This window comes from Zonotrichia albicollis, chromosome 3, assembly GCF_047830755.1.
Source record: "Zonotrichia albicollis isolate bZonAlb1 chromosome 3, bZonAlb1.hap1, whole genome shotgun sequence".
In the NCBI taxonomy this organism is placed as follows: Eukaryota; Metazoa; Chordata; class Aves; order Passeriformes; family Passerellidae; genus Zonotrichia; species Zonotrichia albicollis.
The window spans coordinates 40,412,527-40,425,636 of NC_133821.1; positions in this window are offsets into that span (position 1 = coordinate 40,412,527).

Below are 13,110 nucleotides of genomic sequence, written 5' to 3' on the forward strand. Positions count from 1 at the left end.
GATTTCTTTTCACTTTTTTAGTGAGTACAGAAGTAGCCTTGGAATTAGATCTAATGAATGACACGGAAGAGTATGACTTCAGGAAGCTAAAGGTGCTGGTAACAAAGATACTGTTTTCAGATAATACTCCTCCAGTGTCTGAAAATATATATTTTCTTTCATTTTTCCAAAATCAGCACGCACTTTAAAAAGGGCACTGTGATTCTTTAAATGCGCTTATGTTCATTAATGTCAGCATTCTCCACAAAGTATTTAAAATCTTTTCATCCTTCTCATGGCTTTCCAGAAGTCTGGCACAGGATACCTGGAGATGATCAGTATTTTTTGGATCCTGAATCCCAGAGACTGCCTAAAGCCATGGCAATTGTCTTATACTCCATCTGATAGGCTTACTATGGGAAGCAAGGAAAATAACTGCCTCAAGTCCTGCCAGAGGACCTAATAAATCTAGTTCTGACCCTTTTGATGTTATAGTGGGTGAGCAATATCCAGAGAAATATGCAGGTAATCTCTATGCAAGGAGTTTAGTCAGTTTAGCAGCTACTCGATAAATATGAGCTTGGCTGTAATGGCTAATAGATATAACATCTTCAAAAATGCAAAACTAGCTTTTCAACATGGGTTTCCACTGTTACCTATAGGCAAATGACCAGCCAACCAAATAAATAAAAAATAAAAGCAATACAAAACAGACATGAAGAATAAAATCTCTTGACTAAAAAGAAAGGGATAAAAATACCTTTATGTGTACTTCTCAGGAGTGCAAAAGGTAATTGAAAAACAAATCCATAAAACTTTTTAATAACTCAAAGAGTGAAGCAGCTGAGTGATTTCAGTAATATATTTTCAATTTCCCTTTCTCTGTTTTGGTATTATCCTTGAGAAAATCACTATTTTCCTAAGTATGTTGTTCATTTAAAATTACTGCTCCATTATGTTCCATATCATGTATTTGTTCTTGCACTGAATGAACACTAGTGTTGGAATCAACATTTACCCTATTAACATTTATTTAATTATTATTGTCCTTAGAAATATTCCATTTTCTCAGCTACATATTTTTAAGAGGAAAGCAATCCCAAATGGACTAGCTAATCAAACTCACTTGAAATATGATTTTATTTTACTAGAATTCACTTTTTTTCCGAGTTTTCAAAAGTATTTTATAGCACTAAAAGAAATAAGAAATACAACTTTTATTATTTCTCAGGTGAAACATTGATGTTAAGCTATGACACTGAAATTGGCATTATTCAGTGATATTGAATGCTTGATAGTCTAGCATTTACTCTATGCTGTAGTGTACTCTATGAAGAGTGAAGCAACCTTGAAGATGGTTAAAAGTGATGCCTGTACAATTTTGTGAAGATCTCTGAAGTCATCTCAGGTAGGTTGCACAACCAGTCAGGATGAATTATTGTTTCCTTACCACATATCTGTAACCCACAAACAGAAATGTGATTGTAACAGGGTGGCTTGTTTCTTTCAGTTCAACCCTTTCAGCATCTTCCTTGCTATATCTTTTATTTCATTGTCAGTGTTATTTTTTTAATGCATAAAGCTGGTCTAAGTGGTACTTTAGATCAAGTGGCCTCTCTATGCCATGGCAGAGCTGTGGCTGAGAATTCTCATTTGTAAAAATCTTTCAGAGTGCGTCCTTGTTCATACCTGAAACAAAAATTAATTGTTTCATAAATCTGTGGTTATTGTTAGCCTTTTAAAAACAGGGCAGTTGCAGCAAAGTTTCTAGTTCCAAACAGAAAGCTTCAGGTCTGATGCAAGAAGAGTGGCCAAAAGGTCCAGAGATGTGTCACTCAGTAGTTAACACACCCTGATGAGGATGTGGGACCAGTTCCAGATCTTCTTTCTGATTAAAAGCAACACTATATCTAGCTAATATTTGAATCTGAGTCTCCAGTACCTTATATTTTTAGCTGCCAGATGCAGAGCAGGAAATTCAGGTTTTAATTAGAATTCTTTGATTGACATTTATTCAAGAGAAAGCAGAATAAATTGAGGGCAACCAGACCCTCTACTCAAGAGAGTAGCCAGAAGTATGGTATTCTACTTTCCATTCCCTAACTAAAGAATGTAGAATACTACATTTTTTACAAGATTCTGGAGGAGTCACATTTTTGGGAACTCTGTAAAACACAGACAAAATCTACTTGTTGTTTTCAGAGTGCTGGATCAGGATCAAGCAGGATGAAAATTCATTATTTTCAGAGGTCTTGTGTGAAGACTTGAACAACTCACTTTTTCTTGCTCACTCTTTTTATCTCCTAAAACAGGGCAAAAGATCTTGCTATTTGGATTCACAACTGATATGAAACTTCAGAAATAGCTGAGAAAGGGAAGAGAACTTACACTGCAGGTCACTCCATGGGTCTTCTTTTATTGAAAACAAAAGCAGAAAGCTCAAAAAGAGCATGTTTACCCATTTGGCACTAGCATAACGTGTGTTTTGGGGCTAGCAAAGAACACTGCCTTCTCTCACAGATCAGTTTTGTATTCTGATGCAAAGCATCCAAATTACATAAGGATGAGTTAATGATTGGGGTTTGTTTATTTTGTTTTGTTTTGTTTTATCTTTCAAGTGAACAGTAACATGGATGTGTTGAAAGCAAAATTCTACTTTCTTCTTATGATTTAATACTTCTCCCTCTGCCAGTTCTCTTTCAGATTTCTTCTCTTTTATTCTGTGAGCACCAGCCATTGGAAGGGCTGCTTTCTGTCTGGGGAGAACCCTTCAAAACATCAACTTCTCTGCACAGCTGTGTGGTCAGAGCTGCAAGATGGTTCATAAATCCCCAAAGCAGATACATGCAGGCTATTGCTCTAGTACAAGCTCCTGAGAAAAATAGCATGTGGCAGAGCAGCCACAGGAAGACACAAATAAGACCTGAGGACCTGTAGCATAACAAGTTCAAGTAAAAAAGGTCATTCTGAGTCACGCAAAATGGATAAAACCTCTCTTACAAAGCAATAAGCTGCAGATTTGAGTCTCCCAAGGTTTCATGATGGTTTGACTGGTGATGGTCAGAAAAGTTTTAGAAAAATCATCTTCAGTCAGAAAAATGACAGTCCATTGAAAGTGTCTTGAGGAAACGTGCCAATTTGAACAAGTCTGCCATCAAAACTCACCAGTTCTCTGCCTCTTCTCTCCTTCACTCATCACCGAGCTTCTGAGATGCTCCTTGAAGGACTCACCACAGCTCAGACCTCCAGGGCTTTTAAACTTCTGGGATATCCACCTCCCAGAATTGCTGCACACCTTTCATGCTTAGGAAATTTGTTTTCATCAGCAGTGAGAAGGGTTTACTAGACAGGGGTACCAGTCTTGCTGCCACAGTGTTCGGAGCCCTGGGAATGGGCTCCTGGTCACCCTGCAAGCCACCATCCAGAATGAGGTACTATTGCAAAATGCAGGCCCACCAACAAGGGGAGAGAATGATGCATCTGACTCCATGTTCTCAGAAGGCTAATTTATTACTTTATTATACTATATCATATTAGAGAATACTATACTATACTAGAGAATACAGAAAAGATCCTTTTACTGAATGCTAAAAAGATAATAATGAAACCTTGTGACTCTTTTCAGAGTCCCAACACAGCTTGGCCCTAATTGACCAATGAGTCAAAACAATTCTCACCAGGGTCCAATCAGAAAATCACCTGTGGGTAAACAATCTCCAAACACATTCCATATGAGCACACCACAGGAGAAGCAAATGAGATAAGAATTGTTTCCCTTTTCTCTGAGGCCTCTCTCTGCCTTTCAGCTTCCCAGCAGAAAAACCCTGGGCGAAGGAATTTTTTCATAGAATGTGAATGCCACAAAGGACAAGGAACTCTTTGTTTCCATTCTTCACCCTGGCTAGTGGCCAGGCACTAGCTGCCTCATATGGTGCTGGCTATGCAACCACAGAAGTTTGGGGAGCCAATTACTCTGAATGTACAGCAGTCATCTACTCTTGTCAATTTATGGCTGAGCACACGAAATTGGTCATAAATAGCCCCACTTTTGAGTCAGTAGGTTTCAAAATTTTGGAGAAGCAGATTTTATTTTAGAAATAACAGTGTAGAGCACTTGCGAAATTATGTACTCTAGAATCTGATTTTAACAAACACTTTAAAATTTTGGTCTCTCTGAAGATGAAAATGTTTCAGATAATGCAAAATTTGTGAAGAACAGGAATGTAGTTTGCTGACCAACTGTAATTTTTTCTAAAGGGATAGCTTCATAGGTTGTAGAAATAATGAGTTACTTTGCTGCGCCATTGCAACATTGCAGCCCAGTGCCAGTTGCTGAGAATAAAAGCTCATATCAGCACTAAAGGGAATGAATGAATGAATGCAAACAAATACTTTTTCTACAAACAGAAGACCTTGTTCTTTTCCCATTACATCAGTAAGATTGTCCTCAGCCATTGACTACACAGGATGAAGATATCACTTGCACCTATACCCAGAGAAATACAGTGGTGATAACAAACAGGAATTTCAAGAATGGAAAAGTGATAGCTTTTACTCATAAAATCTATTATCAGCTTGAACAAGCCTCATGCAGTAAATGTTGAAAATGGACAGAAAACATGATCTTCAACCCTGACATAGACCATTTACCCTCGTTAAAACTGCATGCTTCACAGTAGCCTCTGCATCATACATCTTTAAAAGTGTGTGTTTCTAATGAGATAGCAAGACAAAGAGCAGTCCAGTATTCCCAGAAAGTCTTTTAGAATTATTTGGAAAGTGTCTGAACGAGACCAAGCACCTGGAGAGATTCTGGTTCCATTTCTGGCCATATTGCATTATTTTACTTTACTTTTCTAAGTACTAATGCTGGAGGGAAAGGCATACTGATTCTACAACAATGCCTTTACCTGCTCCCTGAATCCCCTTTCTTCCCACACCAATACTCAGTCCCCAAAGCCTGAGTCACTCACTATGTCTGAACCTCAGATTTAGCTTTCAGGACATGGAATAGTGTGTGAGCCATTTACAAGTACTGAGGGAACACAGTGCAGGTATTGATTATCTATTATGATTCTCTAACATTATGCCTGATTTAAATCATGCACAGAAAAATGAGCTTGGCTGAAATTAGATTTCTTGCTTTTTCCTTTTATCTTTTTCCTAGCTAGCAAAGCTTTGCTCCCCAAATTACTTTGCACTAAGTTACTTTGCATTAGCTGTTTTCCCCACATTTTTTTGTGGCACTCAACTTCAGCACAGTTTCAATATTTTCTGGTATAATTTGCAAATGTATGGAGAGAAACTCAACCAGGAAGAACTGCATTAAGCTAAAGATGTATAAAAAACCCAGATGAAAATAATCTGTCAAAAATGCTTAAAACATCAATGACATTTTTGTCAACATTTTACTGTCTCCAGAAAGGATTACATCTCTCCAGAAAATATGATTTTTTTTTACCAGATAGACATCTGAAATTTGGAGTAGTTAAATTTAAGCATACCATCCATGCAATATTTGTAGAAAGATTTTCTATCCCTGGAACCACTTCAGACCTAGAAGGTGGATCTGAATGCCACAGCTTGGACTTCCACTCACCTGAAAACTCACTGTCATTATTCACTATTTTATAGGCAACATCTCTGTTTAATTTCTAGGCTTGCTATTATTATTATTATGTTGTTGTTGTTGTTGTTAACTTGGAACCTTCCCAATTTTGTCACTTTGGGGAGATGTCAAAGGATATTGCAACAGTTACTCATTGATAACTACCACTCAAATGTTCAAGAGCACCAAAGCCCATTATGGCAATGTGTAGGAAACACAGCCTCTGCCCATGAGTACTCTGTAAGAGAGTGACAAACTGAATCAGACACTTCAGCTGGGAATTCCATACACAATGACATCTGTGAAATAAAGCAAGCAGCTCCTTCTAACAAACACAATACAAATATTTCATCAGCAATTCAGAGGGGCATTTAAATAAATTTTGCCTTGCCACAGAGCAAGCAAACATGACAGTGAGATTCATATTAAATGCATGGTCTTAATGCCAGCATAATGTTTATTACTTTCTCATACATTCATAAAGTTGAATACAATATAATTTCTTCTTCTACCTTGTCACTAGAAGTGAAGGTGTCCTAATGGAATTGACCTGTGTGGTCAGGTGGCAAAGTGTTAATTAGTTTTCAGAAAATATTAATCCATTGATTTCTAAAAGAATGAATTTTTTCCAGGGAACTGAAAAAGCTCACTGTGACATGCTTTGAATTAGCAAACCATATCTTTGGAAAACACCGCACAATAATGATTTCCTGGGTGCACTGCTCCACAGGTGCCTGTAGTTAAAAGCTTAAAATAGAGGAAAGAATCACAGGGAGAAAAGAATGAAATTCTACTATTTTGTTGCAATTTGAGCAGAATGCACATTTGTAGAGTTGAATTTAAACAAAGTATAATCCAACCGTTTTTTGGAACTACTATTCTCTGTCACAGTGCTGTTTCTGTTCGCCATAGCTTAAAAGAAATTAACCAACTAATTAACACCAATCTGACTTAAAGAAAGAAGCTACAAAGATGAAATGAATATAGAAAGCAAAAAGTTGATAACAATGACTATAACAGACAGATATTAGCAATTACAGAAAAGTGACAGGGGGAGGAAAAGGATATCAAGGGAATAATTTCTAGATGGAGAAATTCAGCAGATCAGAAAGAGCTTTTAACAACAAAAAGAACATGAATGTAGGCCTCGCTTATTCCTACCCAATAAAAGTAAGACCAATGATAAAAAGATGAAAGGGACACATACATTCAATAGACATTTCTGTACTCTGCTTGGAAAAAACAGGTAATATATTCTGGTCTCAGCACCTGGTGGTCTTTCAGTATCTTTCTTTCTGCCAGCAATGCAAGACTATATAGAGAGTGCTACAACTAAATATATTTAAATCAGCACACCTATATGGTTGTTATGCACATGCTTTGAAAACTAAGCAGCTCTCTCTTTGCTGATTTTTAACAAATCTTGGAAAACTGGCAGATTTAAAGCAGATACTTAAACAAAATGACACATTGTGTTATCAGGATTTAAAAAAAATTTAAAGCCCATAGCACAGTAGAGAAGATGTATTTCAATTTGATTTCAAAAGGTATGATATGACATGGAACTTTTGAAATTAGATTACTCCTATAAAAAAATAAGAAGGCATATGCTATGGTAATTAGGAAATAGCTAGCTTTCTTGTAGAAAACTGAGAGAGACATTAAAGAAATAAATGGTGGAAAAGTCTTGTGAATTATTTAAGGTTAAGAAATTCTAAAGTCAAGAAATTACCATAGGGTTTTGCATTAAAACAGATGATAAATTAGGAAGTTAAACTTTCAAAACATCTGGGAAATAAACAATTAACTCCAGAAATCCACAAGGTCTCTTGTAGGCAGAAGATCAGGTGAAATAATCATAACATCCTTTCAGTCTTTGGAATTTATTTATCTATTAATTAGGCCTCTGTAAGTGGGATTTGATTGCTCCAAGGCATTGAGCTGAAAGCTCAATTTACCTGGTCTGCATGGACTTATTGTACAAGATGTACATGAAATTGCACTTTCAGTTTTAAATATATGTTAGTGACCCAGCAGTCAGGTCAGCAAAAGGCAGGGAACTAATACAGCAGCCATGACACAGACACTTGTGCAGGTATGAGCCAGAATTTATGACAACTGAGCATCTGCCACTCAGTTCAAGCCCATATTGGCCAATACCTTCTGTTATCATAAATGTGATAGAGGTTGTAACATAATTAAGAACAGCTTCTGCAAGTCTGAAGTGCTCTCTAGTGTTTATCTAAGTCTTTTGAACCACATTGTAATCCCAGCGTGGCTGCAGAAAGCAGTGATGTTCTTTGAAATGATGATGTTCATTAAAACACCATCAGCTGGCAACAATGGCTCAAATATGTATGGTGCCACTGGGAACACATATTTAATCTAACCATTCAGTAAGAAAGAAAGAAACAAGGGATAAGGTTTTTCTTCTGGAGGATAAAGAATATAGAGAGTAATTCAATATTTGTTTTACTATTTCTTAAATAACTAGTTAGCATTTATATTACTATTTATTACCATATAATCTGCAAAGGCTACTCAGTCCTCTTTTTTTATGCTACATTTAGAAATGTTTCCCATTGCTCTTTTAAACTAGAATTATTTTTAGTAAAAAACCAAGTGATGAAAATACTCAGTCTCCCATAGTCTTGGCCATGTGTGTTTTCCTCATTGCATTTCTACAAATGCTTTACACAAATGACAAGTAAACTGTTAACACCTAATGAAGATACACAATAGATCTTGTCTTCTATACTTTCTCTTCTCCTTGACATTTTCTTTTTTTCTGTCTCCAAAAAATGAAATACAGACTAATTTACCTGATGAAATGCCATGTAACCATTCACACTGCTAAATCTGCTCAAGGCTGAAAGCAACCAAAAAAAAAAAAGTCCTAATGACTGCTTTTCCTATCAAAAACATGGTTGTCTTGCTTTCAGATTGACACAGAGCTACAGGTAATGCTTGTCTGTCCATGGTGGTGACATTAGCAAGGATGACCAGGTGGGAAGTGCCTGGATGGCAGGAACCTGGCTGTCCTTGTAAGGTTTCTTGCATCGGAGAAGGAATCCATTCTACAAAGATGGCTTTCAATAGTACCTTTTTTGGGAAAAGAGGAGTAAATTAGACTCAAGATTTGCCCCTCTTCAGCTTTTCCCATTAGACCTCACTTCTGACCTGGGTTCTTTCTGGAAAGAAGAATAAGCCCCAACTTCTCTCCACGAGATTCCTAAGACTTCAGTTTGTCCTTAGGGTGGAGAGAAAAGCTGCTTGTCACTCTCTTTTCCTCTTGAAGCAAAGCAACTGGTTGTATCATTCCTGGATCAGATCCATGTGTTTACTAGTAAAGTCAGGCTGCATCTCCTCCAGATGCAGCACCTCACCCTAAGCACAGACATCCCATCAAACATTCCCTCGTGCAAACTGCAGTTACCACTTCTCCTTCAGCTCATTTCATCTGAGAGGGGTTCACTCCACCACTGCCCCTTGCACAAAGATGAATTTGCCCTTGCACTCTATTAAAATCATGGTTAGTTTTTCTGTGGTCCTTCTGCAATGATTTATCATTCTATAGTCAACCCTTGTCCTGCAGCCATCATCATAAAAAAGATGAAAATAAAAGGGAAAATATTCCTATCATATAGAACAGATCAAGAAGGATTTAACTACAATCAATTTGTTAAAACTAAACAGCATACTGGAATGTGCAGAACTTAGTCCACTTCTCATTTTTAGTCCTAGTTTCTATGCTTTGAATTCATTGACATATCTTAATTTGGTATTAAAAAATCTATTTGGAGAATATGAACACAAAATTTTGTTTCAAGGTTAATATTACTCTATTTAAAAGAAATCCTGACCAAATTTAAATTTTTCAAGTTTTCCAAGCTGAAATACATAAGCACATATTCTAGATTCTCCTTGGATAATCCTATGACTTTTCTTCCCTCTCACATCAGGATTTATTATCCTGTGGCAGGGACTTTTATGGGATGGTAGTGTTATTGCTTTGATTTAGATTCTTTGCAAATACCACAGTCTATTAAAAGCATCAGTTCATCAAAGTCCAGAGTATTAATTTACCAGGAATATCCCCACAGGATTTTTAAAAATAATTTTGTATTATGAAATCATGCTTCAAACTGAACTAACAGAAATCTAATTATAAATGGGAGCATAGTGCTAATTAAACCACCCACTCTAGCATTAAGGCCCACTTGGGGGTATTCACATTGGTAAATTGCCAATTTAAGCTAAATTGCAGGATATAATATCCAAGTATCTGCAAGCCCTACCTTTTTGCTACTTTCTCTCCTTTGGTCTGCTCCAAAGGAGCATTTAATAATAAAGTACAGAAGAAAAGAAATCTGAATACTTTTCAATTACTGAAATATTTTTTCTGTGAATAACCATAACTACTGGTGCACCAAGGGTCAAGCTAAAATATGGAAGTTCCCAGGCTTGGCTCTTCATATGGTTAAATGCAAGCTGGAGTGTTCTCTAACACACCTGGCCTGTCCCAATCATCTTGTCTGCCCAAGACATACCAAAGAACTAAGGAAAGCAGCTGTGTGCTAATCCAAGCTCAGAGCTTTGTCACTTTCCAGCACAGGGTCCCATTGCAGGAGAAAAGGGTTCCCAGCACTCAGTGGTCCAAACCACAGCACTGATACAGCTCATGTAGCTTCTCAGCCTTGAGCCTTCATGATAGAGGGTTAATTCTGCAGCAGAACAGGCATAAAAACCTCTGATCAATCCTGTTGGATCTGCAGTCTCTAGTCATACACAAGCCAAGTGTCACCTGAGCCAAGCAGCCTTGATCTTGTTTTCAGTCATTCAGGCTGAAGGTCTCCTACCAAACAAGTAACTTGTGTCTGATAAAATCACCTGCTCTGCTCTGATAGTTTGTTCAGAGAGAGGGAGATTAAAATGAAATCTCAGAGCATTAATTTTAATGAGAAGGGAGAAGATTTGATTCCCAGTAAGCCAGTATTCTGCTGAGAGACACCAAGAAAACTACATGACATACTCAAGGGCTTGATTTCAGAGTAAGGATGGTGGTGCAAATCCTTTACTCTGAGAAAGTTAATTAGGTCACAGATGCTTTGCCTCTCTGACTAGATAGAGAGAAGGATGGATGGGGAAGAGTCATGGCAATCAGTCTTTAGTTAGTAGTGACAGCCTGAGGACTAAGAGAAAATAAGAATAGAAGGAGAAATCTTAAAAGATTTTGTCTAGGACTGTATATGCATTACATCTCTTATCTTTCCAATATCTATTTATTACACCAAATTTGTCTCCTTGGTAACTCCTTGATGTCACTATCAAACACTAAGAGGAGTTTCATCTCTTTTGTGGACAGATCCACTGTCTGGGACATTTTCAACCCCTTCACAATGCTTCCTTCCAATAATGTATGCCTGGGGAGATCCCACGGGTAACTTTTAAAGGTTTGTTAGTGATATATCGCTACACAACAGCACTGTGATTCCATACAACAACTTACCAAATAAATGGTGTCAAACTTGTTCACAGTTTGGCTGGAAAATCCCTGGAGACAGCCTAGGGAAGGAATTAGCAGTAGCACTTTGCAGGTAGAAATGTCCAACACACAGAGAGCAGTGGAACACTGCCTAATGCACCAGGGCTCCAAGCCAGAAATGGGAGGGCTGTGACAGATTACTTGTCATTAAAACACCAAAGTGTTGACCAAAGCAAACATAGTTCCTCAACATGAAAAATAATCTTGTATAAGAAGAAGGAATTTCTTCTATATATAATATTATTCTTTTATTTTCTATTAGGTGTGGTAGTCCTCATTTTTTCCTATGTATTTGTGTACCCTTTGTATCTCCTATACCATTCTATGTTATTACCTGCCGTAATTCATACCAGATGTTTGTCTTCCACAGAAAAAAAATCCTATTTCTTCTTTGGGAAGTTTCATTGTTTTGAAAGATGCTGTGCTTCACATTCCTGCAGTGAAAATCCTGGATGAAAACATGAAGTAAAAATAGGCATTAAGCAAAAATAGGCATGTCTGGACACATCTTATGAAATTAGATTTGCTTGATGCTGAGATCCAGTTCTTAGTCTCTTACAATTTTTGTGAACTTTGACAGTTATGGGTGAAATTTATTATCCTGAACATTTGCCCTAAGCTTTATCAGTGTCCTGGAGGAGGCAAAGAGGATAACAATCATAAGGTTTTTAAATTACATGAGATTGGTGGGAACAGTTTAAATTAATGAGGGCAGGACTTCCATTCAGAGGGACATAGAGAGTCTGGAGGAACAGCCACACAGGAAACACAATAAAGATAAATGCAAAGTTTTGGTACCGGGAAGGAAAGACACCTATAGTGGTACAGGCTAGGGACTGATAGGCTGGGGATCAGCTCTACAGAAAAGAATCTGGGTATTCAGGCAGAGAATGAGCTGGGTATGAGCTTACAGTATGCCTTGGCAGCAGAGAAGGCCAACAGGACCCTGGGCTGTGTTAACAGCACAGCCAGGAGGTTGAGGATGTGATTTTTTTCCCTTACTCATCAACCATTATATTGTATCTAGGCTACTGCATTCAACTTTGGGCCCCCAATACAGGAGAGACGCCAAGAAACTGAAGGAAGTTCACTGGGACCACCAAGATGTCAGAGGCAGAAGTGCAAGCACAAGTGCAGTCCTGTTAGGAGAGACTGAAGTGAGGGATCTTGTTCATTTTGGAGAAGAAATACTTTGTGGGCAGGTGCAGCAGCCTCCTATGACCTATGAAGAGGTTATATATATATATATATATATATATATATATATATATATATATATATATGAAACTTTTTCATGGTGGTGGACAGTGAAAGGAAGACAGACAATAGGTACAAATTTAAACAAGGGAAATCCAAAGTGGATGTAAGAAAACACTTTTCCACAATGAGGACAGCCAGCCAGAGAAGAGGGTATGCAGTCTCTCTCCTTGGACATGTTTGAAAATCATATTGAAAAAAAAAAAAAAACTGAGAAAACCAGTCTGATGTAATGGCTGACTTTCCTTGGAGAAGGAGTTTAGACTAGAGATCTCCTGAAGCTCCTTCTAACCTGAATTCCATTATAAACTCATTTTTTAAAGTTTCAGTCAGGAGACTTTTTTCATTCCCAAGAAAACTTTAGCTCTGTAGGGTCTATAAAGTTAACTTTTTCAAATTTTCCTTTGTAATTACCTCTCTGTTGGGGACGTTCCTTTTGCTGTTCCATTAAAACTCATTCAAGACAGAAAGCCTCTTCTCAAACTGAAGTGGTGGGAACATGTTGCAGATAGGTAAAGACTTATAAAATAGGGCCTTGTTACCCTTGTGAAATCATGGCTACTTGGGCTAAGAAGAAGGGAACTATGGGAGAGTGACTCAGCTGGAACAGGGGTGGGAGATGTGAGAGACATGAGGGACGTGCTGCGTGACTGCCCCATGTCCACATCGTGGTGTATGGTGGATGGTTGACCTGGGCTTGTTGTGCCTTAAAACTGGGTTA